General features: G+C 44.1%; 1 long non-coding RNA gene across 2 annotated transcripts; it reads right to left on the bottom strand.

The window, feature by feature from the left end:
* Positions 1-1,753: 1,753 nt before the first annotated feature.
* LOC104867028 lies at positions 1,754-4,475 on the bottom strand. 2 transcript variants are annotated; one of them, XR_781655.3, is made up of 3 exons: positions 4,346-4,475; positions 3,192-3,282; positions 1,754-2,747 (listed from the first exon to the last, which is right to left on the bottom strand). It is a non-coding gene; the product is annotated as an uncharacterized LOC104867028 (long non-coding RNA). The 2 variants fall into 2 exon arrangements; XR_004515995.1 differs by lacking the exon at positions 4,346-4,475 and adding an exon at positions 4,249-4,328.
* Between the last annotated feature and the right edge of the window lie 617 nt (positions 4,476-5,092).

The raw sequence follows: 5,092 nt of genomic DNA on the forward strand, positions 1-5,092 counted from the left end.
TTTTTGAGACAGGGTCTCACTATGTAGCTCAGGCTGGCCTTGAATTCACAGCGATCCTCCTGCCTTAGCCTCTGAAGAGCTAGATCACAGTTGTGCGCCATTCATCCACGCTGATGGATTTGCAGCAGTCCTGTGGAGTCAGCTGGGGCAGGGGGAAGAGCGGAACCATTTTTGCAGATGAGACTGGGGGAAGAGGCTCCGCAAAGGTCAAGTAAGTTGTCAGAGCTACTCAGCTTTAAATGACAGAGCTGAGTTCAAATCCAAGTCTTCTGTTTTTATGTTGATGCCCGTGGCTTCTTTACATACTCATTGCAGAGCTCCTGACGTTTGAGCTAGATAATTCTTTACTGTGGGAGCTGTTCTACAGGTTACAGGATGGTTTGTCTGTTTTGCCGGGCTGGAGTTGAACCCAGGGCCTAGTGTGTGCCAGGCCAGTGCTCTACCACTGAGCTACACCTCCAGCCTTGGACTGTAGGGTGGGTGGTAGCATCCTTGGCCTCTACCCACTAGATGCCAGTAGCACTCCATCCTGGCTGTGACAACCACAGATTCCTAAATATTGCCAAGTCATCCCTCACTGAGAACCACTGCCTTACAGCCATTGCATGAAAGGGAGAACTCACACAATTTCTGTTCAGATTTTGCACTCTTTGGATGTAATTTCAGAAGTAAAAGTTTCTTTTTGTTCTCTAGGTTGTCAAGGAAGCAAAGGAACTAGGCTAAATGTCAGTCCCACAATACCTTCACCACCCTCTAAAAAAACTTACATTAATTAATACCATCTGCTGTCTGGGTTGTATTGAAATTTCTCTAGTTATCCCCAAAATATCTTTCATAGCTGTCTATATTTTTTACCTCTTCCATCTAGGATCCAGCCTAGCTTCTCAGACTGCACTGGTTGCTAGCTATTTAATCTCTAGGAAAACTATGTCCCAAGGGCCAATTTGGCCCACTACCTGTTTCTTTTTCTTTTTGTTGAGTTTATTTTTTAAGTATACAGTACAGTTACATGCATCATTGGGATCTTGTACTTTACATGACAGGTCTTGGTTCTCATTTTTTCCCATACCCCTGCCCTCCCCTCACCCCTTCCTCCCTCCTCTATTTACAAAGACTTTGTTTCCATTTTTTCCTTTCCTTATATTTTTTCTTGTCCTATACTACCTTTCCCCTAACTTTCCTACTTCCCTACACCTTTAGCCCTTTTCTTCCTATTTCACATTATGAGTTATACAATTTGTACCACCTGTTTCTGTAAGTAGATTTTTTTCCCCCACCCCTCTGGAATTCAGCCATGCTCAATCACTTATATAGTGTTGCCAGCTGTGTTCATGCTACAACCATGGACTTGAGTAACTACCACAGAAACTGATCCACAAAGCCTAGAAGAGTTACTTCCTGACAGAAAGTTTGCTGACCCACGACTTAATATCCTGCTTGCTGCCTGTCTTTGTTTTTATTTTTAGTGACGCTGGGGATTGAAGTCAGAGTCTTATGAATGCTAGGCAAGCGCTCTATTCTTGAGCTACACCTGCAGCCCCAATCTCTTCTTTTAGATTGGCCTGATTATATACATTATATATTAATTGTTCATTGAAAATTTAATACTATATACATGTATTTTAAAGTAGAAAATATATATGAAATTATTGATGCTCTTTGGAGTGGAGGTATAGAACTTTTTACCTGTCAAAAACCATAAATAAAATCAAAAGATAAATGATACATCGGGAAAACAATGACATTACCACAGTGTTGTGTCTTCCCATATTTATTTTTCAGGAAGAGGAGCAAAAGAATGTCATGTCTAACATCTGACAGATGATTTTAGTTGCAGATGGGGGTAAAATCCTCACTGATCAAGTTTCCATATCATTTAAATAGAAAAACTGGTAGGAAAACTAGGGCCCTCCGTTAGAAAGTCAAAACTTATGATCCTAAATCTGTGATCTAGAGTGTGCAGAAATTCAGGTATATACCCAAGTGCCCACTCTGAATGCAGGGCCATGTACCTAGCACCCGCTCTGGTATAGTGAAAGCACTAAATAAATGCCCATGGGTAAACGAGGGAGTATCATTCCTTCACTCAGCTGGGCAGGGCAGGTTGTCCCCATCACACATGTTTTATCAGATTAGCATCGTTTTCTGAGTATAACAAGTTTGCACATCGGACAGAAGGGTCAGGCCTCTGCCTCTTCTGCACGAAATGGGATTCGGCTGGCCTGGAACCTACTCTTCAGGCCAGGACTACACTGGTGTTATGCATACAGTTATATGGACAGCTAGAAAGTGCCCAGCCTCTCCTCCCACTTAACCTGGGTCAGAGTCTGAGGCACAGTCCTTCTCCCTACTCTTGGGGGGTAGGATGTCTATGCTACTGCTCACCTACAATGTTATCCATGAATTGCAACAGGAAAGGAAGCACTGCTAAGTTGTCTTATCACTTCTCTAAAGTGTGATTTAATTCAACCTCCCTAAATCAGGTATATATTTTATAATAATCTTCAGAAAAAAGCTAACAGTGATCTGCTCCTGTACAGTTCACATGAACAGCACTGAAGAGTGGAGTGCTGACAGAAATAAGGCTGAAGACTTAAAGAATTCGTGCGTGGTCCTTGAGCAGTGGGTTCTTCTCCTGGTTTCCCGGGAAGAACACGGCCTTTGTGTAGTTGAGGATGACTTGTAGGCCTTTGCTTTTGACCACCTTCTCAGTACTGCTTTTAATTGGTTTGTATTCCTTGTGTTTTCTGAAAACAATGTGTTGGACAGTTATTAAAAAAAAGATCTTCAGCTGAAACAAATTACTTTCTACAGTCCTTCTCATGTCAGGTTCAAAGGTTTAATTCCATTTAGCCTAATCTATGGCTTGTAACATGCTGGCATCTTTTAAGAATGTAGTTACTTTCTTCTTCATGCAAGAAATGTGTCTCCTCCTTATGATTTAAGATTGTATGTTAGATAGTACATAGACACGATTTCAAAAAGCTACTGACATCTGGTAGCATTTTAGGATTTAAAAAAACCTAGCAAAATTATCAGACTAATTTGGCATTCATTGTTTGATAGAAGACTTTCTTCTAATACACAAAATGTTTTAAAGAAAAAAAGGAAAATGGCATATTTGCACAGAAATATGGTATTTACTTTTGACCGCACACTACAGAGACAAAGCGTTTAAATCAGAAACTTACTTGTAAACCAGGATGGTGATCACGGTGACAATGATGGCCAAGCAGCCACCAGAGATCAGGGCAGCACTTATCCTGAAAGGGGAGGCTGGCTCTAGAAACAGAAGCAAGACCGTGTTAGTTATGTCGTTCACTTAGAGGACACGCTGCTTGTAATGCCATTAAGTCAATGAGGGAGGGAGCTATCGCAGAAGATGTGTGGCTGCTCCCTCTGGGCTTTCGGTAACCGTTTCCATTACATAATACAGTCTCTGGGTCAGCTTATCTCTCACTCAGAGAGTGAGTTAGCGTGTCTGGAACACCGTGCTAAGGGATCAGGGAGAGTCACCGCCTGGGGACACCTGCTTAGGTCTCCAAGGAGCCAGCAGTACCCCGGTGCTGCTGGGCTTCTGTGATCCGCCGTGCATAACTCAGGCCTCATCTCTCACTTCCTACCTTCCCGCTGTGCTAAACATCCTGCGAGTCGCCTCTGCTCTTTAACCCCCGTCTTCTGCGGGGTGCCCTTACCCTGGCTCGTGGCAGGTCTCCTCTTTCATGCTGCCTCCCAAGGAGGTCATGAGGCCATGCTTTCCTTTGTTACCAGTGTACTTTGTCCTTCCGTGTCTGGATCACATTGTGGTGCCTTCCTGCCTGCCTTCTTTTCTTCCTCCCTCCTTCCTTGCTTTTTTTTTTGGTGGTACTAGGGATTGACCCCAAGACCACATATGCTCTACCACTGACTTACCTCCATCCCTTATTAGAATTTCTTTAAAATTTTATTTGGGATCAGGGTCTTATAGCTGGCCTGGAGCTGGTAATCCTCACACCCCAGCCTCTCAAGTACCGGGGCTTACAGGTGTGTTCCACCACACCTGCCCACCATTATTACTTTACATGTATTTCTCTCCTACTACGCTATGAAAGCCACAGATTGTTTTTTTTTTTTTTCTTCTCCTGCAACCCAGCAAATCAATCAGTTCTGTCTCTACCCCAAAGTATAACAGCTTACCTACTTTTCCCTCAAAGCCTCTGCCACTTGTCACTAGGGCCCTCTTAATTGTTTACTTGTATTCACTCTCACCTGCCAACAGTCTTCCCTACACTGTGCAGCTGGAGCAATCTCCTGAGAGCATCAAACAGATCACACTTCTAACCAGCCGGTGGCTCCCCTTACTCACAGGAGAAAGTCCAGGCCTGAGGATCTACACGGGCCTTTCATTCTCGCAGTGCAGGTCTCGGCTCAGAGACGCCCCTTCACTGAGAAGCGCCACCGGGTCGGCCGGGCTTCTCCCAGCCAGAGAGCTGACTCCTCCGCCATGTGTCCCTCCGCCACGCTCACCACTCTCCAGCCCTGGCCTGGTGTTATTTTCTTCGCAATTCTATCTTGTTTGTTTATTGCCTGTGCTAAATTGAACGAGGAGGAAGCTGTTGTCCTAAGGCTATTGAAGTATCCTGAATCCCTACCAAAATAACTGCAATCTTAATAGTTAAGTAAATTGAAACCTTATTTAGGAAAATATTTTGTAGCCGATCATAGGTAGCTGATTGATGGGCACTTTGAACAAATGAGGCCACCGCCTCACTGCAGCCATTCGAGAGATTTCGCTACTTGGCATCCTGGGCAGCACATGAAAGCCACAGCTCAGTAGTGGAGCTCTGTGAGCCTTATTTGGCTCTTGACTATTGCTCAGTTTGGTGCCTAAACTGTCTGATGGATATTGTGATTTATGCCTGTAATCCCAGCACTCTAGGAGGCTGAGTCAGGAGGATTGACTGAGCCCAGCTAGGCAACTTAATAACTTCATGAGATAAGACACTGTCTCAAATAAACAAATAGGCTGGGGATATAACTTATTGTAAAAGTCCTGGGTTCAGTCCCCAGTACCACACGCACACACACACACACACACACACACACACACACA

Source organism: Fukomys damarensis, unplaced genomic scaffold, assembly GCF_012274545.1.
Source record: "Fukomys damarensis isolate Sample0158 unplaced genomic scaffold, DMR_v1.0_HiC HiC_scaffold_59079, whole genome shotgun sequence".
NCBI classification, from domain to species: Eukaryota; Metazoa; Chordata; class Mammalia; order Rodentia; family Bathyergidae; genus Fukomys; species Fukomys damarensis.